A 26,592-nucleotide genomic window follows, 5' to 3' on the forward strand; every position below is an offset into this window, starting at 1 on the left:
CGAGGTCTTGTCCTATAGATAGGTGAGGGGAAGTCAGGGGTTGGACATCTATTTCAAAGCAGACCCTATATTCATTCACTTGGAGGACATATTTTCTTCCTTTATAATAGTACCGTCCTCTGCATTATCTTTTCTTTAAGCACTTACACTTACTTACTTTTCCAGCTTTGATGAGCCTATTACCATTTGTTACAAACCCAGGAGAGCTGATCCTGGTAAAACTTCTGATACTCATGGAAATTAATTTCCGACATACTCATTCCATACCATGCTGCAGCTAACTTTATTGAAGAAGGCCTGTTATACGTTACTTCATACAGAACATAAAGTTAAAGACCTGGCCTGACTTAGCGAGTGAGCAATTCAGTCTAAGAGCATCAGTGCCATTCCTTCCTCAACAAAGATGGCCTATCTGTTGACAGCACATTTCAAGTCCATTGTCTTTTAGTGGACAAGAGACTCCCTCGCCTTCAACGCTAAGTGTAGAGGTCACGGCCTTGTTGTGGTCAAAGGTCTTTGTATTTGCTGTTTCATAAATTGACTGTAGAGATGAGGTCACACTTGTGACTTTATTAACATGATATCCTAGCCACCTAAACAAGTGAAAATATGACAGCTAATCTTGAAAAATGAGAGACTCCTTATCAGAAGTTTACCTTTTACCTGTTTACTATCTGAATTACGTATAACCAATGTCTCTTCGATTTAAAAGATGCAAGAGATGGGTGGCTTCGTAGTGTAGTGGTTAGCACGTTTGCTCTACATGCAGGCTCTGGGTTCGTACCCAGGTGGAGCCATGGACCATACCCTGGGTACACCAGGCCCCTCGAGTGTGCTGGGGGTGCCAGGTCCCTGGGGTGCCAGGCCCCAGATGAGCCAGGCCCTGGGTGCACTCTGCGAGCACGTGGGAGGAGACTGCAACATCCGTAGGTAGGGGTGGAAGTGGGGCGGGGGGAATTAAAGAGGGGAAAAAACATAAAATAAAAGACGCAAGAGGAAAACCGTGCTAATGGGGCAATGCTGGAACGCACAGGTGTTAAGTGGTGCAGTGTTAGCAGACAAAGCTTACAACGTAGCTAATCATGCGATGCCCATTTATGATAGGCACAGCCTTCCTTATTGGACCAGGTGATTTTCAGACAGAAGGGCTAAGCCATTTATAGGGCAGAAGGAGGTGCAGGGCTGAGAGGAGGAAAGGTTTATAGCTTCACCCTTTACGTTGCTTGAGAGAATAATTGTCATCGCTTTGTTTCGCAATCCCTCACTCTCATTTGATCCTAAGGAAGGGGCTGCATTTTTAGTCACCCAATAAATACTAATTGAACACCTATTGGAAATGATGGAAATGAAAATGAATTAGGCATACCCCCACCTTCAAGAAGTTCACCATCTGCTGAGAGAGACAGAGAAGTAAACTTACGGGTGACACTACAAAGCAGCAGGTGCCATAATAGAGATGTGAACTGAGGGTAGAGGAGCCCCAAGGAGGAGGTAAGTCCCGGCCAAGGCAGGAAGGTGACACTGAGCTGGCTCTGGAAGGATGAGCAGTTCCTTGCCATTCGGGGTCTGCGGCTGAGCCAGGGGCAGCCCCGCAGCCCCTGCAGGGCAGGACGAGGGAGTTCACAAATCCCCACCGTGGTTTGAGATAATGTCCCTAGGCTCTGTGGCATTCTGCCAAATCATACTTCCACTGAGAAGGTGAGCAAGAGGGATTTTCACAGGGGTTGGAGTGGCGGGGTAGGGTGAGCTGCATCAGCATCTCCGTGGGAGGTGGGTCCTATGTCAGAAAACCATATTCAATATTGAAATACTTGTGTTATCAAAATATACAGTGCAAAAGAAAAAATATGAGATCTTAATGTTTAACAAGAGAGGACATCAGTATAAAAAAGTGTTGAGAGATGACAACAGAAAATACCAAATTTTCAGTAGAGGGTGTAGATATATTTTATCCAATTGCTTCCTTAACACCTACTACCAAATAGACTGGAGTCCGCTGATGAGATAGTGAGGGATGATTTCGCACATAGGGCCCTTCAGCATTCAATAGGACAGGGTGGCAAGTATAAATGGTTGGGAGAAGTTTATTCTCTAGATGGTTACATATTCAAATAACTCAATCAGAACAATGCCAGTGACTGACCTTAAGTGAAACTTTAAAGCAGGATCTTGTGATCTTCTCTGCCCACACCTCCAGACCTCTCCTTTGGGGCCCACCATACCCCTAAAGTACCTCACAGGGACTCTGGCTTTCTCTCTGAGTCCACACGAGCCAACCCTGTACTGTGGGCCTCCCTTTTTATAAAATGAACCTGTCTTGACCCTCACCTGTGGGGAATCAGTGTATTTTCATCTCAAGGGAGGTTTTCTGGAGCCACTAAAACCTCACTTCCAAATCCACATACCCTGCTCAAAGGGCAGGACCTACTTTCCTTGTGATGCTTTCTTGACATCCCTCACATCCCATTCTGGGGCTGCTGCCTCCTTGCAAGCTACTCTTTCCTGCCCAGATGAAAGCCAGTCCTCATTCTCCTCTCTTTCTTGCCCAAGCACCCTCCCCAGATCTCTTGCGGTAACAGAGGATGCATACCCTCTGCCACTATGTGATAAAGTAGAAACGAAGGCAAGTGCTGGTTCTACCTGAAGCTCACTTCAGGGGCTTTGCACTTATTTCTGTCTCTGCAAGAGACAGTTTATTGATTAATGGAAACTTTATTATGGTTATTAGAACAAATAAAATACATGCATACAGACATAAATCCATTTCTACCCCTCCCAAACCACTGGCTGGTGAAACGAGTTCTATTTCCAGCGCTGACATCTTGCCAGTTTGTCATTCTCCTTCCTGGCCACATCAAGTTCCATCGGGTTTGAGTTTATTGGCTACACAGTGAAGTTTATGTTGTCATAGAAATTAGCCTTGATGGACAAGGATATGGCCAGGGGATCAGGAGAACTCGGCAGGCTCGTGGTGCTGGCATGGCTGAGATGTTAGGGTGCCTGGAGCCCTCTCCAAGAAAAATCAAAGCTGGCTCTTTGCAGCAGCAAACGAGTGCAACGAGACACTCCTGAGGGACGGGAGCTTGGACGTGATTGTGAGCCGTCCAGTTCTCATTCCACCCATCCACCCTCCCGGTGCCCCCCAGTGCCAAAAACCCTTCCCTGTGCAACGGAGGCAGAGCCCGGAGGCCTGAGGTTAAGCCACTCTCTTCTACAGTTCGTGGTTAGCTTTCGTAGGCTCTTGGCTGTTTGACAAAGTTGGATAATAATTCAATATTTCTTACTGAAATACTTGACCTTATTGTTAGTTTTTGTGACAAGGGGAATTTAAAGGAGCTGCAAAAATGCAAGCAAGTGTGGCTGAGAAAGGCCAGGGTATGCCACTAAGTACTGAACAGTTTCTTTTTCTGACATCTATAAAATTTAGGTGAAAACAGGTCAACATTGATGTTGGCAAATGAGAAAGCCAGTTCTATTGTTAGCAAATGAACTTCAGATATAAACGCAAGTCTGGTTCAATCAAAACCACGTTTGGTTTCAGACACTAGTGATGTGCTTTCTATTAAAAAAAGAAAAAGCATATTTATATAGACACACAAAGGAAAAATATTCTCGGGCCAAAAGTATCATTTTCTAAGTATCGAATCAATGTGTTGAATTAAAGGATGGGACCTCTATCATTTTCTTTTTAAATTTGTAGGGTACATGCTCCCAGCATCCTCTCCTCTTTTTGTTTTGAATTGGCAAGATCTGTCAAAAACTAAAATCAGATAGTAAGAAAAATCCTGCATTGCCTGATGTAAGGACTTCCTGGAGACCACTAGCCGGTGGCTGAGAAAGAAATGAAGTTATAAGATTCAAATATAAAGTTCCCAGATTTGGCCTGAGTCTTCTAATCTCTTTTATGGTCTCCTCTCTGGAGTCTTATAAGACATGTTTGAGCTCACAGAGGAGGAACATGAGAGAAGTTCGGTCACTTTGCCAAATCCAGATCGTAGAGGGTCAGTTAATTTTAGCCTACTGGGCAGCTTGCTGATCTCCTTTTCTCTCGGCTCTGGGGTCAGCTGAAGTCCTTGTCCTGCTAGGAACTGGAACAGCCATAGAACGTTGGAACTGCTCCTCCTTCCCCCACTTCCCATTAGCAAAGAGGAGTTGGAGGTCCAGCGTTCAACGCATGCTGGATGACAGGACTCCAGAAGGATTGCTCTTTCTTGGGAGAGGCTCCTACCCTTTTTAAAAAAAAAAAAAAATTGAGGTGAAATTCACATAAAATAAAATCAACCATTTTAAAGTGAACGATTCGGTGGCATTTAGTACACTCAGTGTTGTTCGACCACTATACATTCTACCCCGAACGGAAACCTCGTACCGTCGCTCCCTAGTTCCAGCTCTCGAGTTGTTTTTCAATACAGGTTGGTCAGCTGGGTTCTCACAGAGTGTCCTTTTCAGGCTTCACAGTTTTACATAAGGTACAACCGCATTTCCTGATAGGACCAAGAGGAAAGAGTCTTTCTTGTGGGGAGTAGTAGCAGAGGCCCTGGGCCAGGATTGGGAGTGGGGTGAAGGAGAGGCAGCATCTGGAATCTCACAGTAACCCAGAACCAAAGCCTTGCTGAACTGGAGGGGACCATCTGTTGGGCTAGCTGCTCTTTCTGAGACTGAGTTTTGGTCTCCTGCTGAGGTGATGATCCCTTTAAAATTCTCAGCATTCTCACTCTCCCAGTCCCGCCTACTGTCTAGGAGGAATTCTATTCCTTTAATTTGTCTTGGTAGGCATCCAAGTCTGGCACCAGGCAGTCCCCACTCGGGGAGCCGGGGAGCCGGGAGGTGGTGTAGGCTCACCCAGGTCTGGGAAGGGAGCTTTCGCCGGGATGCTAACTGCAGGCTGTCTCCTTCAATATACTTCATCCTGCCAGATAATCATTTTCAAATGGCAAACAATAATAAAAGCTTTCCTCTATTTTGCTTCCAAGTGTCAACATATCTACATAGGCTATAGATGTGTGTGTGTGTGTGTGTGTGTGTGTGTGTGTGAGAGAGAGAGAGAGAGAGAGAGAGAGAGAGAGAGAGAGAGAGTGTGTGTGTGTGTGTGTGTGTGTGTGTGTGTGTGTGTGTTTGAACTGTCTACCAAAAAAAAGTTTGAGGACCATTTGTGTATACTGGGGAAGGCTGGGAATCGCCTCGGCTTGCTTTCCAAACACACTATGGGAGGCAGACCTGAAGCGGTCAGAGATGGAAGAACAAGATTGTCAGGTGACTCTTGTTCTTAATCTGAATCTGCAGGGAGTTGACAGAGTTGCTCCTGAATGGGGTCCCTTGTGAATCTAGGGGAAGCCTAATGCTGGGAATGACACATGAGTGGGGAACCGAGAGGCCGGATTTGGCTGCCGAAGATGTGTGACTAGATTTCAGAAGAAAAATCCCAAGTCTCTGACCCCAGAGGGAAGTGAGGCCAACCCTCCCCTCCAAGTGCACATGTGTTCTGGGGCCGTGCAGAGCATTGGGTCTCACTGTGACCCCTCTTCCTGGAGTGTCTATTTTCCTTGAAGAGATTGGGGTAGAGATTGGGGTAGCTAAGTAATTTAACTGGTAAGTAATTTCAATCATTTTTTATATCAGAATATAGACAAATAAATTATAGAATGCAATATAAACTTTATGAGAGTTGTCAAGATAAAACAAGACTTGGGGAAAGTCTTCTGAGTTACTCTGGGCTATGCTCAGACTGATGCCCCATAGTTAAGGGTTTGCTCTCTACAGTCAGGGGCTGTCTAGAAGAAAGAATCGCAAGTCTTGTCAGCATTCAGGGCATTTCCCCAGAGGCCTGTGAAATCGTTGGGTCTTGTAGGGTTTCCTCCCCTCATACCTGTCCTTTTACTCATCCAACTCCATTCTCTCCTATGGACCTTCAGGCCCCTCTCCTCTAGAGATTTCCTTGCCACTCAGACCCCACTGCTCAAGGACAGCGCATGCCATCCCTATTGTGAGTTTGGTTCTCTAACTCTCTTATGCTCTTTTAGTTATCTATTTCTGCTTAATGAACTATACCACAACTTAGTGATTTAGAACCACAGGCATCTTATCGTTCACGATTCTGTGGATCAGGAATGCAAGCAGGGCTTAGCGGAGCAATTGTGCGGGGCTGGCTGGGGCTTCCTCACAGCATGGTGGCCCCGGGGTGGTCAGAATTCTTCCACAGCACAGGCTTCTAAGAGGCACAAGCGTGGGAGCTGCACCTTTTAAAGTCCACCTTGAAAGAGGAGATGGGCAGCATCGCTTCCACTGTGTTCGGTTGGTCAAAGCCAATCATAGGGCCAGGTTAGAGTCAAAGGCAGGGAAAATAGATCCCCGATTCTTCATAGGAGAGACGAAGGGTTTACAGTTATTTTAAAACTACCTCACAGAGTGGTTTGGCTTTGAAGCCTATGATCTAAACAACTCTTCAGTCCTGCCTCTTAGATACTATAGTTCTCTAAGGACAGCTCAAAATGTCCTTGAAGATTATGAGGGGGCAGGGGGGCTTAGTCAACATTTGGGGATTATTTCAAGATTCAGTAACAAGTGTGTAAGAAGGGATTTTGGACATGAGATATCCCTCTATAGGCATATCCCTCTTCATCAAAACACAAGGGCCAGCGGCATCCTGGTGACGGAGAAGGTGTGTGGTGGGCAGGGAAAAAGGAATCCCCAGTATTTTGTGAAAGGGGTCATTACATGCTTCCCTGAGTCCCACGATGTGCTGAGTATATGTCAAATAACCTAGCATTGAGGGTTAAGGGCATCTTCCTGTTAAGGGGAAAACAGAAGCTCACACCACTTGACAGTTTTTAGATCTGCAGGGAAGAGCGAGGCAGCAGGATTCCTCTAGACTTGCCCAGGGCACCTGGGCCGCTGGGCTGGAAGGGCTGCGCTGGTTGTCACTCACGGAGACTCGGCAGGGTCCAAGAGTCACCCTGCCAGAAAAGCAGAGAAAGAGGCTATTGTTTCTTGCCACTTTAAGTAGCTGATGACAGTATAAAGGAATGTATTTAGGACCCTCCCTCCTAACTATAGAGAATTACAGGCTGAAGAACCAGAAGCCTCTGGGCACAAGGTGTGGGAAACACTGTGGGGGCAGAAAAGGGAGTGAGCTTTCCCTGGGGGTGGCCCGTGGCGATTCTGGAATTCCACCCCTCCACCTCCCAGCTACGGAAGCCTGCATCTTACTGGGCCTACTTATCCTCATATGCAAAATGGGGATGCTGGTTCTTAGGATTTTTTTTTTTTTTTTGAAGATAAAAATAAAATAATCTAAATAGAGAGTCTAGCATGGTGCTTGCCACAGGGTAATAAGCACTTTATTAATATTAACTTCTTTCTCTTCAAAATGTTAGAAAAAGGACCTTAGAAATCATTGGGTCCAATTTGTAAATGACTAAACCGAGGCCTGGAGAGGTTAAAATGATTTGCCCAAATTTAAGCGATGTGTTGGTGAATCCTTGTTTCTTCCTCTCTGCCCAGAGCTCTTCCTTCTGTTCCATAGATGTCTAAGTCCCTCTAAGGACATGAAGAATTTTTCATTATAGTCACACCACAGCTCAAAATGTCCTTGAAGATTATGAGGTTACCAGAAAAGAAAATGCTAGCAAAACATTAAAACAAAATATGACCCCCCTCGAAAAAACAACAACAACAACAAAAAAACACAAAAAAACAAACAAAAAAACCAGTTTAACCACCAGCAAATTTCAAGTGAAAAATGGAAATCTTTGAAAAAGTCACCCACTGAAATTACATCAATATTATGTCCTTGTTAATCTATTGATTTCTTCCTTTTTTTTTTTTTTAAAAAAAAATGATTTTAAAGATCAGAGTTCAGAATGATAATAAAGTAAAAAATAAAATGTCTTCTGCCTGCCTCACTCCCCTCCCCTACAAATCCTACTCCAGACAACATTTATGCCTATTCAACTTTGCCTCCCTTTTATCAACAAGGAGCAGTGGGGACTGCATAGGCTGACTGACAGAGCATTTCAGTTCGTGGATTTCAGTTTCCCAGAAGAGCTGGGAATCAGGAAGTCTGGGCCCCTGTTATCTATTCCTGAACAACTAATTACCCCATATCTTAGTGGTGTCTGAGAACAACATTTTGTCATGCTCACAGGTTCTGTGAATCAGTAATTCCACAGCAGGAATGGTTCTTGTGGCTTCTCCTGGGAAGACGCAAAAGGCTGGGGACATTTGCACTCACATGTTGGGTACCTGGATGCGGCTGGGTGAAGGACAGCCTCAGCTGAGACTGCGTCCTGCAGGCCTCAGGGTCGATGCCTTCCATGGTTGCTCGAGTTCTGAGAACAAGTGTCCCAGCCAACCCGGTGGGAGCTGCATGGGCTTTAATGACAGCCTCAGAAGTCACATGGTGTCACTTTCACCATAGTCTGTTGGTCAAAACAGTCACGAGCCCACCTAGATTCAAGGACAGGGGACCCTAGCTCTCAAAGGAGAAGTGTCAAAGAACTGGCAACCAACCGGTTGTGTTGTTAAACTGTCGCACACAGCGGCCACGCTTTCTGAACACTGAGAACCCACCGTCTGACGGAGTTTGGTGCTGCTTCCAGGGGACAGAGGCAGTATAAGAGCTGAGATTCGGGCAACTGATCTCTGGGCCATTTTGAAGGATTATGGGGACAGATAAATTAAACACGGGGCTATTGGATAATCCTGGGAGAAAGTACGGTTTTTAAGCAGTTTGCTTAAAATCTTTTTTTTAAGTTCAGGCCTTACTTTGTGCAGGGCACTGCATTAGGAACTTTTGTGATTTAACCTGTTTCATTTAAGCTTCATAATAACCCTACGAAGTAGGTATTGCAATTCCTATTTTATAGTTAAAAGGCTGCAGCTCAGAGACGTTAAATGCCTTTTTGAAGGTCACACAGCAAAAAAGGACCACTGGAATTCCAGAGGGACAGATTCTATTTGCTGTTTCAAAATTAGAATGGCCTCAGGCAAGAACACCATCCTCTCCTTTCCTTTCCTTTCCTTCCAGTCTTTACTCCATTCCACACTTTTTCCTTCACTCTAAACAATGATTTCCATCACCACGGTTCCTTGATGCTTGCAAAACCTATTCTCTTCATGATTAGGGCAAAAAACAAGTTTTCTGCAAAACGTATTTGAAGAAGTAATGCCTAGAACTGTGCTATCCAATACAGTAGCCTCCTGCCACGTGTGACTGTTTAAATCTAAATAAAACGAAATGAAAGGAATAAAATTAGCTTTTTCCTTTGGGAGCCACCTGATCGAGAGGAGTGTGGCCTCCTCCTTTCCCCACTGTGGCATGTGCTCATCCACTGAGGTGTGTACTCCGAAAAGTGGGGATCGTCTGGAAAAAATGTCACTTGGCCTGCTGTGTTCAAGGCTTCCATTTTACTAGATATTGTGAACTTCATTCACACCAACTTGTGCAAAAACAATAGACAGCCCTATGCTGTCAGTGAATTAGCAGGTCATCAAAACCAGCACTGAGTTGCGGGGTCCCGGCATTGCAATGACTCGAATTCCCAGAGTTCAAGGCTGTGAGACTCATCTTCCAGCCAAGGTGCTCTTAGCAATATGTGTCGCATGTTTGCGCCAAACCAAACCAGGTGCTGTTGGCACCACACGGTGAACACAACACAGAAACGATATGCCATCTGCCCTGCCCTGGCTGCCTCAGCTTTACTAGTGCTGAGTGTGTCTAAAGGTCACTGTATTAAGGAAGTTTCTGAACTTACTGTGGTGGTTGAAGATAAAGCTGAATGCTACAAGAAAACCGAGGAGGCTGTTTTGCTTCTCAAGAAACTTCAAGCCTGGAATGATATCAAAAAGGTTCGTGCCTCTCAGGGAATGAGAGCTAGCAAGGGCGAAATGAGAAAACATGGTCGTATTCAGCACGGAAAACCTTGCATCACCTAAAATGAGAACAATGTCATCACCAAAGCCTTCAGAAACATCCCTGAAATTACCCTACATAATGTAAGCAAACCGAACTTGCTCCTGGTGGGCATGTAGGAAGTTTCTGCATTTGGACAGAAAGTGCTTCCCACAAACTGGATAATCTATATGGCACTTGGTATAAAGCTGCCTCTCTCAAGAGTTAACTACGACCTTCCCATGCACAAGATGCTCAGAACAGACCTTAGCAGAATCTTGAAAAGTCCAGAGATCCAGAGAGACCTCCGAGCACCACGCAAAAAGATTCATCGCAGGGTCCTGAAAAAGGATCCACTGGAAAACCTGAGGATCTTGTTGAAGCTAAACCCATATGCAAAGGCCACAGGAGCTGGGGCGCCATTCTTCACCAGGCCAAGAACCACGAGCTCTGGGTGGATAAAGCAGCAACAGCGCTAGAGGCCAAATCGGAGGAGAAGGGGGTTCCAGGCAAGAAGGCTGTGGTAGGGAAGAAAGGAAAGAAGGTGGTTGGTGTCAGGAAGCAGAAGAAGCCTTTGCTGGGATAAAGGCTGCAGCTAGCAGGAATCCAGTAGCTGAGAAGCCTGCGGGAAAGAAACCCGCCACAGAATAAAAGAAGGCTGCCACATAAACTGAAATTTCTTTATTTCGTAAAGGTCAGATCACTTTGGACAGCTAATCTTGAAGAAAAACCTGATCAAAAAGGCAAAATAAATAAAATTTAAAAATAATAAAATCAAATAAATTTAAAATGCAGTTCCCCAGTCACATTAGCTGCATTTCAAATACTCAAGAGCCACATGTGATCAATAGCTACTGTTTTAGACAGTGCAGGTATAGAATATTTGCAAGGTGTGGAAATTTCCATCGGACATTGCTGCTTTAGAGAATAAGTATAGGAAGAATCACGTTTGTGTGACTATTACTATTGCTAACTTTATTAATACTTTTAATGGTGCTTGAGGTGTTTATTTTCTCCAAGTCTTTCTCAGAGGTAAAATAATAATAGACACTATTTTTACAGTACTTTATAGTTTACAAACTACATTCACATACTTGATCTCATTTAATGCAATAGTCTTGCAAAGTATGGTAGGTAATGATGTTATGGGTAAAGTAATAAAGGTTCAGGTAGGTTAAGCAACTTGGCCAAGGTTCTATAAACAGCAAATGACAGAGCCAGGATTTCAACACAGGTTCTCTCATTGTGAACTTTCCGCAGGGGGAATTTGTGTATATGATGCCTGAAATTACCCTTAGGCAAAATTATTAAATCAAAAGTAATTTACCAGTGTTCTTATGGGGGGGAATTGTGCTTGTCAGTTTTTCTTGTTTCAATCATCAGAGTTTTCATTTGGTCTTGCCACTAACAAATATCTTTGTTTCCTTTCCAAAATTGCCAGCAGCTTTTATAATTATTTTTTCATAAGAACAAGTTTACATAGGTGTACATTTATTAATTGGAAAATTACTTTTTCAAATTAGTTTATAATAAGAATGATTATGTTTATTGTCACTTAGACAAACGATAAAAAAAAGAAAGACTCAATTAAAAAAAGTAACTTTCCAGAACTATACATGATATAAGATAGTACACATGAAAGGGTAGCTAGCATATACTTAGTCAGGCATGATATATAAAGAACAAGGCATTTATTCACTTGTTTATTTATAGAATATAAAATATGTATCACCCACTGTGATAGACACTGGAGAGAATAACACAGACAGATAGACAGTAAATCTATAATAACAAAAATAATGTCAAGTTGTGATAAGTGCTTCGCATAATAAACAAAAAAACAAAGAAAGGATAGATAGTAATGGAGTGGGTGGGATACTGTTTTAGATAGGGTTGCTAGGAAAGATATTTCTGAAGAAGTCACCCTTGAATAGAAACCTGAAGAAGGTGAACAAGCAAGCTATAACCCCAGGGGAAACTGTTTCAGCAACGGGAGCCATAAGTGCAAAGGCCCTGACGCGGGCACATGCTTCGTTTTTCTTCTTGTGCTAACACAAACCAATCTCATATTGATCTGTTGATACATATTTACTGTCTGTTTCCCAGTTATGATGCCCATGCTTGGCTCTAGAAACGATGGGGAGGCTCTCGTGGTTGGAATGCAGTGAGAGGACTGGGGAGAGGTAGAAGCTGGAGCCACGACCGGTTCGTGGACCACCAGTGGTAGGCCGTGAAGGCCACTGGATTTTATGCTGAGGCGACTGGGGCAGCTGTAAGTGGTGACAGATAGAGGACATGCCCTACCTCGAACTTTGTTTATCATTTTATTTTTAATCCAGCTTTCTATTTTGAACATTTTCAGATCTTCAGAAAAGTCGAAAGAATTTTAGAATAAATATTCTTCACCTGGATTATTTGCCAATCAACATTTCACCACATCTACTCCCTCTGTTTTTTCTCAACCATTTTAAAGTAACTTACAGATATCGTGACACTTTATACCTAAATATTTTATCATCTATCTCTAAAATACAATTATCATACTCAAGAAACTTTGATAAAATAATATTAATTATAGTTATTTAAATATTAAAGTAAAAGTACACTGTTATATAAATTATGTAGTAAGTATACTAAACAGTAACATATTAAATTTCTGAAATATTCCTAGTAATAGTCTTTACAGTTACTTAAAAAAATTCTAGGATTCAATCAAAGATCACGTATTGCATTAGTTGCCATGACTCTTAGTCTCTTCTAATTTAGAATAGTTCTCTGCAGACTACTCAGTGGGAGCAAAACCTCGAATATCCAAGAAGTAAGAGGACCTTTTTGAGAGGAGCTGGAGGTAGGGGAGGAAAAGGAGATGGGTTTGAGATGGGCGACTGGAGCCAGATAAAGGTGATGTTAGGCACACAGCTAGTGATTTGGGGCCACAGGAAGCCTTTGAAAATTTTTGACAGTGACTCAATAAAAACATTGTATCAGGATGGTTCATCTGGCTGCTGAGTGCAGATGGATCCAAGCTAGGAATGCCTTTGTGGTAGAAATGCACACAATGGTGACCTTTGCCCCACTCTTTATCCTCTCCCGGCCCCACCCACTCCTCCTTATTCCGGTTTCCAGAGCAAAGGTGCTCTAGCCCATTTTCTCGCTCTCTGCCTCCGGCTTTACCTCTAACTTCTGTGTCTCTTTCTCTTATTTTCTTTCTGACTTCTCTCTGCAACTCAGCAAAATATCCAGTTGCCTTCACAGCTTCCTACTGGTGGTCCGTGAACTGGTCCTGGCTCCCTTTTCTGCCTCTCCCTAGCTATCTCCCTGCATTCTAGCCATGAGGGCCTCCCCATTGTCGGGACTATGTTGCTGAAGTTAGAGAGCTTGTTGTTTCAGGTTTGGTAATTCCACCACAAGCTGTATCTGTTCATTGAAATGAGAGTGCTAGTCACCATTATAAGTGGTCACTGTCTTCATTCTTGAAGGGAGAGCACTGATTATAAACTTCAGCAATACGATGAAAAAGAATTAGCTAAATGCAGAGAGGTAAAGGGGAAAATGGGCTTATGGTGAAGGTTCTCATGCTTGGTGAGGACAACCTGCAGAAATTACTTCCCTGAGGAAACTTAGTGGAATATTAGATAGTGCAAGGCTTTGAATCAGGTGGATGCGATTTGAATCTTTCATTGACTGTGGCCAATTGCTACCCTCTTTGAACTCAGTTCTCATATCTCCCATATAAGGTCATGGTGAAGATTACATGAGATAGTGTACATAATATATACAGTGTGTTAAAATATATACAATGTGCCTAGCATGGTATCTGGCCCAGGATAGATACTTAATTCTTGATACTTCCAGCGTAAAGAGCAATGGCCAGAGATGTACAAGGAAGCCACCTTTAAGCTGTCCTTATCAGAAGAACCCAAGAGGAACCAGACTGGAAAAGGTGAATGAAGAAAGACTCGTCATGACAGATGCTGGAAGGACAGAGGACTAGAAGAAACAGTGAGCAAGTCCAGTAGCTGAGAGACCATAACAGCTGTGAAACCAGGCCTTATTAGTCACCACTGCTCCAGCTGGTGACTTTGACTTCCTCCTTCATGAAACGGTGGTGGTAGTCACACCGGATGGTTGATTTCTGAGGGGAAGTTGAGGAGGAAAATCCCCATAAGTTGCTTAGTTTTCCAAGGAAAATATAAATTAAGGACTTTGCATATAGCATGGGTAATTGTCTGCAAACCCATTAGAGGGAATTTTCTATAATCTTAGAGCCTATACATGCTAATCATGGTCTAGGCCCTCTCTTCAATATTCTGTGACTGAAATTGAATTGATATAGGAGCAGCATGTTGGCTTAGAATGAAATATGACATTTCATAAGCCAAGCAAAACAGAAAAAACAGACAAAGAACTAGAGAAAGCCAAAAAGGGTAAGCAGGAAAACATCCCTTGAACCCTAAGCCAGGGAGGGTTAGGTCTGAAATGACAAAAAGATCTGAGCTCCAAAGAGTTCGAGTGTTACATAAGGAGCCAATTACGAACACAAGCAATGAGGCTGTGGACCGGGTAAGGGACATCCATGAATAATGAAAGCAGGTGTCCTGGAAACAAAAACACCTTTCCTTCCAACGTATTCCTGGGTAATCTAGTGTGTCGGTAGTACAAACTTGAAGCTGAGCTATCGGGACATATCTCATAGTGAACCTCTTGGGATGTACCAGCTGACACTGAGCATGCACCTCCCCATGAGTGACAGCATCCCGCCGTTTCATTCCAGCTCCAAATGCTCCTTGTACAAAGTGGTACTCAAAGAGCTTTGTTCCTTCATTATGAAGGACATGGGCATGAGGATGGGACGGACCATGGCAAAACCAAATGTGTAGAAAAATGTCCTCTTCTTAACTCAGATAGACTGGTGAGTCCCTGAGCACCAGCTGCAGACAAGTAATAAGGGAGAGCCAACAAGTTAACAGAAAGAGGAGCTGTCAGGTAGGGGGAGTTGGAAAACCTGCTTATTCGATCTGGGAGGCTGAGTGAAGAGAGCCACATTCTCCGTCAGGGTCCTGGGCTCTTGGCGCCACTCTGCCCTGGCTCGCCTTGCTCTCAGGGGCAAGTGCCCACACAGTCTTGGGGCTTCAGCTTCTGTGTTTGTAAAATGGTGATGGTGGCAGCCGCAGTGGTTTCCAAGTTCCTGTCTAGTCTCCTAGTCCTCTTATTTTACTAGGGGCGGGGCCAAGGAGGGCTTCCAATGAGGGCAGGGATGGGCTGAAATCCAGAGTAGCCACTTGCTAATGTAGATACAGTAGCATCCACACCCCACAGTCCAATGTTCGTCATTCTCTTGCTAGATCCAGTGGAGAATGCCTCTAGTCTGGGACGGTCAATACCATCATTCACATTTTGTCCATTACACCTTATGCCAATTACATGTGTTGCTAAATAATCCTTGGTTTCCTAATGCATCTGGATTAGGTGTCAGGATGCCGAATTGCATTGCAGACAGCATTGAAGTGAGCAATGTTTCTAGACATGCTCTTACATTGGGCTGGATAAAGGAGACCTTAAGAAGAGTTCAGCTTGGAAGGATTCCTGATGTACACAGAGCATCCAAGACCTCCAGGGATGGCTTTTCATGACTGCTAAAAGTATCCTTCTCATGGGACACTTACCCACTTATCAATTGACTCCTTGTTCATGGGGCTGGTCAGTCCTGTTACAATGTTGCCTAACTTGTAACATGGAAATAATCATATCTGTCCTGCCTTCATTTTAGAATTCCAGGGAAGTACATGGAAAAATACCAAGTGCCACTTAACTATAGGGTTATTAAGAATGTTGTTATTATACATTTTGACTGATGAGATCTTGATAAAGGGAAAGGCTGCTCCCCTCCCTCCGTCATAAGACCTGTTCCCAAAAGTACATCTCAGTCCACACTCCAAAGACATTTCTTGCAACCACATCTTAGTGCAGTTCACCCAATGAAAAGCTCCTCTGGCTCCAAGTGGGCATGAAAGTTCATCACAACATTTGCCATCAATAAAAAACCAATTCTTTCCATATGAAAAGCATTACAGCTGTCGAATGGTTATTGAGTGATGATACTTGAATAAGGGGGATATAGGAACAGGGAAATGTGCAAAGGGAAACTTCACAGGGACGCCAAATTGTAAAGATAGAAATGCCGGTATCAGAGGGGATTAGTTAAACAGAGTGGAGCCTTCACCAAGCAGGAAAGATGAGGGAGCAGGAAAGATGGAAGATGAAGAGAAGCAACAGGAACAATGAGAGAATTAGTGTTACCTGGTAGATGAGTCAAAATGAGGATGACAGAGAATAACCGTGACAGCCCACAGACCATGGCTGCATTACGGCCAGCCCTCTCAGTCCAGGCATTTGTCAAAAAATATCTTCCAGAAAATTCTGTCACAACAGACTTTACCTTTATGATTAGTACTCTCTTGGTCATACAGGACCTCTAGAGTGCATTTGGGCCAATCCGTGCCTGAGGGGCGGGGAGGTGGGCCAGAACACTGGATCAGCCATCTCTAGAGGCCTTCTAGAGAAGGTTTCTGAGGCTCTTTCAGAAACTCGTCCCGCTGCCTGAGAGCCTTACTGGCCAGGACACCCCGCCCACTCCTTAATGCAGTTCTTCCCTCCGCCGTAGTTCTGATTCTACTATCTATGCTCACTCACGTGCTACCAGTCACTCCTCTGGCCATTCCTGGCTCACCAAAACGAGTGTGGATTAGTGTGGTAGATGAAGAATACTGCTCTGAAGAAGAGCTGGGGTTGAGCATGGCTTTATCCACTGCCTGGTGGGTTTGGGGCAAGTCGCTTAGCTTTTTGGCCTCAGTTCATCAGTTAGGTGGGAATGATCCCTCTCTCATGGTTCAGGGTGAGGAGCAGATGGGATCAAATGGTAACTGTTCTGTGCAAAGAGCTATACATATGTGAGGTGGGGTGACCGTACTCCTGGTCTGATGGGACAAGTTCTTGTTTAGGACTGTTGTCCTAATGAAATCACTAATGGGGTCCCATTTTACTCTCAAAAATGTCCTGATTTGATGATAATTTATATCACCCTGGGCACTGTAATTATCGACAGATGGAAATCCAGAGGGACTAAATGAGGCTGGGAACTCTCCCGAAAGACCTCCAGATCCTCAAAATCCTTGTCTCTTCCTAGTCTCTTGCAGAGCAGCCCTTCATGTCTGTCAGTCCTGACTCACTTTGAAAATAAAAATTCTTCAGTTAGTCATTAAAAGAAATAACAACCCTGTTTTAATTTCAGCAACGGCCTTGGGATGAAAAGACTACTAATTACTCTAATTAACCAAGCACATTAAGTGCATATGTTCAAACGAATATTAAAATACGATCGGTCTTAGTCCTGAAGTTCTCGAGATACTGGAATGCATAAACATTTAGTGGAAGAAATTGTGACTTCAGAGAAAACACAAACAAAGCGGCCTGTTTGTTTGTGCGACTGCCTACTTGGGGAGAAACAACCAAGAGATGCAGAATTACATGAGGGTGTCTCCCCAGTTTGTTTCCAATTATTGCCCAGAGGAGACAGAACAAAGAAGCTCCTATTTATAGCCGAAGTCTGAAGAAGAGGGGAGGGGAAAAGAAGCTTAATCATGGGAAAATACAATCCACTATTGGCATTAATAAAATAAAATAAAACTGTTTATCGAAGGAACAAACTGTCTTCAGGGAAAATAAATAGCTCCTTCCCTGTCTTGACTCCATGTACACGATTCTCTTGAACCACTTTAGTACCAGTGATGAGAGCCAAGGTGGGAGTCAGCTAATGCCGCTGGAGCGGATGGGCTTTGTGGTGGAAACTAGGACTGCAGCAGCGCAGGCATGAAAGCTTCAGGACTAGGATGTGCCTCTGTACCTGTAACTAAGGAAGCCAATGAAGGCCATGTTTCTGTGAATGCACCACTAACTCTGGGGTCATTTCTCAAGGCTCCCTGTTCCCTCAGGAAGTGCCATGAGGAAGCAGGGGATAATGCTCAAGGACAAAGTTAGCTACTGGGAAAGGTTTCTGGTTAAGAATATACAAATGGCCTCAAGGTTCAGAAGCTCATCTCGTTCTGGAAAAGATAAAAAAAATGTTGGTGAGGGATGCTATGGTGGCATCCTCCTTGGCATGCAAGAGCTGCTATCTCTGACTTAGGAGAGGACATATGCTTTGCATTATGGGTTGTTCTTTCTCCTCCTCACCTCCTGCTTCTTCTCCTCTCATTCTCTCTTTCACTTATTCATTATTTATTCAATAAATAATTTTTGACTTGTGCTCAATGCTGTGGTGAGGAAACGGTTTCATGCCTCGAAGATCTTACAATCTCATGCAGAGACAAGATGTCTCCTCCTGACGTTTTAATTTTGCTCACTGATAACTTCCATAATCACCCGGGTTCACATTTTCTGAATTTGTGAAGTCTATCTCTTTCATTTTTGTTATTCAGTTCCTAGTGATTATACCTTTCCTTTATTTTTCCTGTCTCTTCTTCTCTTAACGTGTCTCCAGAAATAAAAGGGCTCTCTTTATCTTCTCTTCTTAAAAAATTATTTTTAAAAATAATCATTAAGATAGTACATTAGCCAAGCACTATGCCAAGTAATTTCTATAACATCATCCCATTTAACTCTCATGACAAACCTTTAGAAGTCTGTTATTACCACCCCATTTTACAGGTGAGGAAGCTAGAGTTCAGAGAAACTAAGTGACTTACTCAGGTCACACGAATGGAGATCTAGAAGGCCTGAGAAATGGCCAGTGAGGATACCATTCTGGAGGCACCAAAAATGATGGGGAGGGTGCTTCCATTTTGAGATAATTCGTTCCTTGCTTTTTGGGGCTTAGGATCTCATGTCTAACCACTGCATAATGTGGCTCCAGGAAGAAACCGTCCTAGTGCACACAGGGTACATCTGCCAGCCCCATGCCAGGTCCAGAGCATCGTTAAGGCACAGAACAAAGAAGATCCTATTTATAGCCAAAGTCTCAAGAACTCCAAAAAATTTTTCTGGAATTCTAAGGTCATTCTAGTTCCCCTAACATTGTGGACTGGATTTAGGAAACATCTTTGGAGAATATGCAAATGAGGTGGTTTTTTTTTTTATCCTAATCAAATTGGCTTGTGTTTTTGGAGGCTCTACAGGATACAGTGATGCTTCATTCTCTGCTATGCAAATTACTTCAAGGAAAGATATTAAGGGGGTGGGGGTCACTATTCTGTAAAACCTTCTAGAATGTCCAATAAGTGAGCTTTTTTTTTTTTTTTTTCCAATGGCAATTCCCCAGAGCTGGCTCAGGCTAGAAGTGAGTCCTGCTGCAGGAACAGACTAGAACAGGCATTGTTATCATCATCACTCATTAAGTAATTTTTGCCTCTTGCTTCATGTTTAAGAACTCAATTGCTCTTACTACCCTGACCTGCAGGAACAAGAACAGTAAACAAATTCTATCACTTCTTTCCTTTTAGATTTATCCTTCCATCCCACATTTACCACACTGGTCCAGACAATTACTTTTGTTGTTCCAACTTATTTCTCTGAGTCTAGTTTTTGTCTCCAGATCTCTCCATTTATCTTGCAGTCTACTCTCCCCAAATTATTTCATTCCCAAGTCCTTCCTGACTCAAGAACCTATAGCATCCCATTGCCAAGTTTTGAGCTTGTTTAATCACAAAAATAACACTTAAATTTAATGTCCCCAAATTCAAACAACACAGAAGTGTATAAAAGAAAATCTATCATCTATCTATCTATCTATCTATCTATCTATCTATCTATCTATCTATCATCTATCTACCATTATCATCTATCTATCATCATCTTTCTATCTTCAAGCCAGAGGATTGGTCTTTATTTTGAGATACTTCTTTTTTTCTTTTTAATTTTTAAAATGTTTATCAATATAATTCATGCATATGCTAAATAAAACTTCATTCAAATAATAATAGAAGAAACAATGTTCTCCTGCCCCATGTGTTTTGCTAGCAGAGCCCATTGAATCAAAACTAAATGCCTCAGCTAAGCTATTAAAACCCTACTTGACATGGTGCTGCTTGGGTTACCTTCTGAGCCTTATTTCTACTCCACCTCAACTTGGACCAATTATTCCATGCCAGTCAGGATCTAGTCTGATAGTCTCTGTCTGTTAACTGGAGAGTTTAGTTCACTTACATTATTTGTAATAACTGAGCTGTTTGGATTCATTTCTACCATCTTGTTTTGTACTCTCTAGTAATTTAGTGTTTTGTTTTCTGTGTTTCATTTTTTTCCCCTCTTTTGCTTCCTTGTTTTAAATTGATTGGTTCTGTTCCCACAATTACAATTTCCCCCCTGTATTCTGGTTCTTTTAATGGTGACCCTAGAAATTTTAATATGCATAATTAACATAATAGAATTGAAAGGTAATCAGTATATTTAAGCTTCTTCTAAACAATCAAAGAAGCAAAGAACATTTGAATTCTAATTACTCACTTCCAAATTTTATGTGACGTTATCCAGGATTTTAATTCTTTCTTGATTTTTAAAAACCCATAAATTAGACATTTTGATGCTTTATACCATCTATTTTTATTTTGATATAACCACATGTTTATCTTAATCTTTACTTACTGGCCTTATTTCATTTCAGATCTACTTTCTGAGATCATTTCCTTCTTTCTAAAATGTATGTCCTTTCGAAGTTTCTACAATGAGAGTGTTCTTGTAGTAAATTCTTAGTTTGTGATTATTTGAAACAATTTTTTGCCTCCTTACTTTTTAAAGATAGACTTTCTTGTTTAGAATTCAAAATTGTTAGTTATTTGATACTAGTCGGTTGATATGAATGCATCTGATTTTCCTTGCTGTTCTTGAGAATTCAACTGTCAGCTTCTCATTCATTTCCAGATAATCTGCTTGTTCTCCTTGATTACTTTCAATGTCTCTTCTTTAAATTTGTTTTCACTTTGATATGTCTAGAAATGGATTTCTTTTTATATATCTTTTTTGAGATTCTCTGGGCTTTGCAATCCATGCACTGTGTCTTTAATTAATTCTGGAGAATCTCTTTTGATATTGCTTCTTCTCATTCTCTTTATTGTTTCCTATAGAATATTTTCACCCTATTCTCCAAGTTTCTCAAATACTTTAATATTTCCCATTCCTTTTTCTACTAGAGTTTGTGTGGTCTCTTTACTATTCCAGTTCCTCTCTTTTCTTTTTGAGCCTAGTCATTGAAATTTTAATTTCATTTATCATGTTTTTATTCCTAGAATTTCTATTAGTCATTTTGCGAAGCTGACCAGTTATCATAGTCTTTTCTTTTGCTATACTTTTAATCTCATCTTACGTTTTTGAATACTTTAATTATACTAATTCTATATTCCATGTTTGATTATTCCCAGTATCTGTGGTATCTGAAGATCTGATTCTAGAGTTTCTTGGTTTAACTGACTCTCTCTCAGGGTTCCTTATTTCGTTGTGTGTTTAGCGATTAAAAAAAAAAAAGATTTTATTTTTTCTTGTAACTTAATGTGTAGGAACTCATCGGGGCCCTATTTAAAAACGTTTTTTTCCAGAGAAGATTGGAATTTGCTTCTGTCAGATGCCTGAGAGTATCACCAAGTTGGAACCAATTTAAACTAAAAATTCAGGGTTTTCTTTCAGCCACAGTAGTTGTATATATTCAGGCCCCAAACTCATAAAAGTCCAGATCAGTTATTAGAAATAAGGAGTGGGAGTTTTTTCTTTTACTTTTACTGCTCTGCTCAGAGCTGAGGCCAAGCTGGTCGTGTACCTCCATCATTTTGTTCTATAGGATAGGTGTTTTTATAGTTCACCAACTGAGAGTTGCCCTTCATTGTTTTTGGCTTTGTTTATGGGTCTCTGCTCTGATCTTTTACTTATGTTGGGCTTCAAGTTTTGTCCCTCATTTGTGGGAAATGCTGACTCTAACACTTGAGGCTCCTTAGGGCTTTCCGATCATTTCTGGGGCCCAAAGAGTTACTCCACTTTCTAGAAAAATCTGTCATATGTTTTAAAAATGTTTTTATCTTTTACTTAGTGCTCTTAAGAATTCTCTGAAAATCTAGTCCACCTAACTATCAAAAAGAGAAGCCTTTATTTTTTTGCATTTAGACAAATTACTTCTCTGAGCTTTAGTTTGCTTCATCAATAAGGTAGGATAATATCTATATCATTATGATTTTGTAAGGATTACATAAGATACTGGCTATAAATGCCTTCTATGTAGAAGTTTGAAAAATGATGGTTATTATTATTACTACTGCTACTATTTTACTACTAGTACTGCTAGTACTAGTATAATAGCTACTACTGCTAAAAACAAAAGGGCCTGCTATTCCATGGAGAATCCAAGAATTAGATGATTGAAAGAAAAACAGTTAATTTTTAAAACAGTTAAAATTCTAGCTTTTTAAACATATTCCTCATGTATATTATGTGTGAGGGCTTTTTTTTTTTTTTTTAACACCACCCTGAAGTAGCTAATAACAGATCTCCCTGTAGGACTTGAGCCTTGTCCTCTGAGCTGTACCTTTGATAGGGGTATGTGTGTGGGCTGAAAGTTAGGCTCCAGTCAGTAACCAATGTCAGAGTCCACAGTGGAAACACTTCCGCTCTGTGCAGCATGGGTGGGCAAGCTAAAAGAACACCATTTATTGGAAGAAAGCTGCTACACATATACAACGAGGTGTTATATTTATTATTATTTCTATTTTAAATTATCCATTGGAAAAAAAAAAAAAAAGACATGGCAAGAATTTTTAGTGAGGCCTAGGGTCAAATTGGGTTCAGAAGCCCAAAGGGAAACATGGTAGTGTTTGAATGGGATGGATGCGACCTTGGACAGGTCAAGTTACCTCTCAGACTCATTCTCCTCATGTGTGAAGCAGCATAGTGGTGCTATGCAGTTTTAGGGAACTCCTTCATCTCAACTCCTATGATTCTCATCTCTTCCCAAGCCACATCCTATGGACTCTCTAATTCACTGAGTTCTAAGACCCACCACCACAGCTGTGCTAAAGAACACTGTTTATCCAACAACATCAGCCCAGAGTCCCCCATTCTCTAATGTGAGAAACAGAATCAGAGCCACAGCAGAGACAGAATCCTTTATGTGGCTTCGGCCTCCCGCTTCATAAGATGCTCATCTATCTCCGGTGTGTGGTTGAAACATGAGGAGGTACAGCAAGCTGTCTAAGGAAGGAAGTAGTTGGAACTGGTATGCTGTGAGTGAGGTTAGCTATGTGCAAAAATAGGCCACACCTAGAGATAGTTTGTAGTTGTGTTTCTAAGAAAACTCGAAAAACACCTTGATCCTGCCAAAGGAGCTTGAGTTGTATCCCTAGGCTTGGGGTGCAGCTCCAGGAAGTGAAACTATAGCAATGTTGCATGACCTGTTAGAAGAGGGGATGGCAGAAGTGCAGTGTTTTCTTTGGAGTCTGAGATGTGGGTGGCTGGAAAGCAAAGACCTATTTCTGTTGATAGCACATACTGAGAAAGGACAGAGTTGTTCGGGGGAGATAGAACCAGATTCAAAGCTGGGCTTTATCACTCTGTAGTTTTTGAAGCCTCATCGCTAATGGGAAGCTCAAAACCCTGACATGGGGGCTGCCCGAGCATTGTTTCCCAAACTTCAATCATTCGAATGCTATAATCAAGAGGTTTTCCATATCTACCTACTACCTGTCCTATTATTTCCTCAATATTTGCACTTATATTGATTTTTTAAATGAGATATGTTTATTTTAAGAGGAAGCTTTTCATTTCTATCTGAAATAAAAAACCAGTATCACTTGCCACAATTAAGTCAGTCTCTCTCTCTCCCCCTACACACACGTGCGCACACATACACATACACACACATACGCTGAAAACAAAGCAATGTTGTTAAGTCCTAGCTAGGTACCATTGCCTATGGAATTCTCTGGCCCTAAGGCTTGCTCTCTTTGCTAAAGGGAAAATAAACAAGTTTTAGACTTACCAGCACACCCAACTGAAACTTTCTCCTTATTGTAATAAAGATTTACAGAGGATAACAGTCATGGGAAAAATGTGTTGAATCCCTCTGTATATGTATTCCCACCAACACCTCCACAGTCAAATGAGACAGATACTCCTATTATTTCCATTCCTTTACCAGCTGAAGGTACTCAGGCTGATAGAGAGTAAATCACTTGCTCAGAGCACATAGGCACAGGCACAATGGGAACCCAAGTGATTTGTCTCCAGAGCTGGAGTTTGTCGCCACAGGGCTACTTCTCTTGCATGGTGAGTCATTGTTATTTTTAATATTATGGCTTCATGACATCCATCTCAGGTGCTGCTTAAAAGCATCTCCTCCACCAGGAGTTATAGGCATCCTCCACACTGGGAGACTGAAAGCAAGAAGCATTGTGCCTGACACCTAGGAAGTGCTCAGCAAGGCTGGGTCCCATCTCTCCCAAGTTCTCCTGTCCATGGGACAGGCAATCCTGAACCCTGACTCTGGTATTCAAAGATGCTTGAAGGGAAGTGGCCACTTCAAGCTGTGACAACTTGAAGACACTTATTATTCTTTGATGATTCCAACACTTCCAGGCACCCTTCCAATGGTGACTTGCTTTCTATAGTGGACTTTTCAACTGGGGAGAGAATAAACTGATCAGCTCATAGAAGCGTGCTATTTTTGATTCACCCATATATTTCATTGACTGATACAGGGCTCTCTGTAAATATTTGCTGAATGAGTGAGTAAATTTTTGGTAGTTATATTTCTAGTACTAATACTATTGATAATAAAATGGCTACATTATGGAGCTCTTAATGCTATGCCTGATCCTGTAGTCAGTGTTTCTCCTGTATTATCATTTTCTCAACAATCTCATGAAATAGGGATTATTGTCCTATTTTACAGTGAAAAAATTGAAACTTAGATAGTCAAGGAACTGTTTGATTCCAAAGCCTGTGTGTGCTCCTAACTCTATTTATACTGTTCCCACCAGAGTTGCCCAAGGGGCATTGAGTTTTTGTGAATTTGGTGGATTACCACCAGGCCCTTCGAACACCAGCTCTGACTTTACACACAAGCCGGGTCTCTCACCTACAAAGCTCTTGTCATGATGCGGTGGTTGCAGGCTCTGGCTTTGGTCTTAGACAAGTCTGAGTCTAAATTGTTCTCTGCCAACTACTGGCCATGTGATTTGAGGCAAGCTGCCTAATTTCCCTGGGCCCCAACTTCTTCATCTATGAACAGAATATTATAGGCAAGAGCACGTGAAAAGAACTTACATAATGCATTTAAGTACTCACTAGCATTCAATAAAGGGTATTTATTATTATGGAGAGGAAGCAAAGAGGATGTGGGTCAAGGAAGACAGGTCATTTTAAGAGGAAAACAGAGATGAAAGCGAAGTTATTTCTGTTTCTTTATAACTTTGATGAAAGTGTCATATTGGGCCTCATCTGGGTGAGCAAACTTCCCTGCCACCCAGGTCCAAGTGCCCCAGAATGAGTATTCAGCATCTCTAGTTGTTGGGTACACATCCTCCTGCATCATACGGCCCTGCTGCTTGTTCCTGAAACAGTCTGCTGAAGCTGAGCATTTTAGGAAATCAATCCCTTCATGTGGCAGCCAGAGCCAGTGGGACAATCAAGAAACCCAGACGGCAGCAGCAGCAATGATGTAGGGAGTGCAAGCTGGGCAGGGAGGAGGGAGGCGGCCTGCTGCTGCAGGGAGGAAAGAGAAGTATCGTCTGGGGTTAGCCCAGGCTCTTCGGCTTGGACGCTGGTGGGCACCGTCCTTCTTCTCCATGGCATTGGAAGATCACACTCAGTGTGCAATGTGAATTCTGAACTTGAGGAAGACTCTGTCAATAAAATATGACCTCTCTTCCTCCTGCATCTTCTCCCTCCCCCTTCCTTCCAATCACTGCATCAACCCTCACTTGCCTGTTTACTTGGTTTTGTGGTTTTAACTTAGATGTGGTTAGAGAGAGGTGGGATCAGAGGACAAGCTCTCCAGCCGACTCCTCCACCTCTCCAGGACAGACAGAAATATCCCACTTGGTCTTAGAGACCAAACATGATAGTCTTGGCATGGCAGATGGGAAAATTCTGATCCAGTTCCTCTGGGATGGGGCCTAGGTATTGGTATTTGTTAAAAGCTCCCAGATGATGGAGAGCCACTGGTCTACTTACTGAAAGAACCGGGATGACTAAATTGTATTTAGAAGGCAAGTCCGTGGGGAAAAATTGGCCCCAACCATTGCTTATTTCTGCATAAACATTAGCTAAAGATGGTTTGATTATCTAGTCTTTTGACAAGCATCTGAAAAGCTTATTTCCCACATTCCATGGATATGGACAAAGCGTACCTGTTGTGCCACTCAGTTTACCTCCGCCAAATGGCACACTCAGCATACCTCCAGGAAAACTAGGAAGTTATGACACCAATGAAATGATTTAGCCCCAATGGTGGTGGCGATAAGAAGGACCAGCCGAGATCTGAAACCTCTGGTGCTTAGATCATTTCAGTTTTCTCCAGATGTTATTGACCCACTAGATGTGCCCTTGAATAATGAGCTTCGCCCAATACAATCTGCTGGATCCTGGAGGCCAGCTTAGAAGGTGCAGATGTAACTTAAAAGGGAGAGGACACTGCCAGTGCCGCTTCTTGCCAAGATTTACAGTAGATA

The 26,592-nt window shown here is 42.3% G+C and overlaps 1 pseudogene; it reads left to right on the forward strand.

Annotated features, from left to right (window-relative positions):
• Positions 1 to 796: 796 nt before the first annotated feature.
• Positions 797 to 12,432, forward strand: LOC107504073 (annotated as a pseudogene).
• The last annotated feature ends 14,160 nt before the right edge of the window (positions 12,433 to 26,592 follow it).

Source organism: Rousettus aegyptiacus, unplaced genomic scaffold (assembly GCF_014176215.1).
Source record: "Rousettus aegyptiacus isolate mRouAeg1 unplaced genomic scaffold, mRouAeg1.p scaffold_m13_p_1, whole genome shotgun sequence".
NCBI classification, from domain to species: domain Eukaryota; kingdom Metazoa; phylum Chordata; class Mammalia; order Chiroptera; family Pteropodidae; genus Rousettus; species Rousettus aegyptiacus.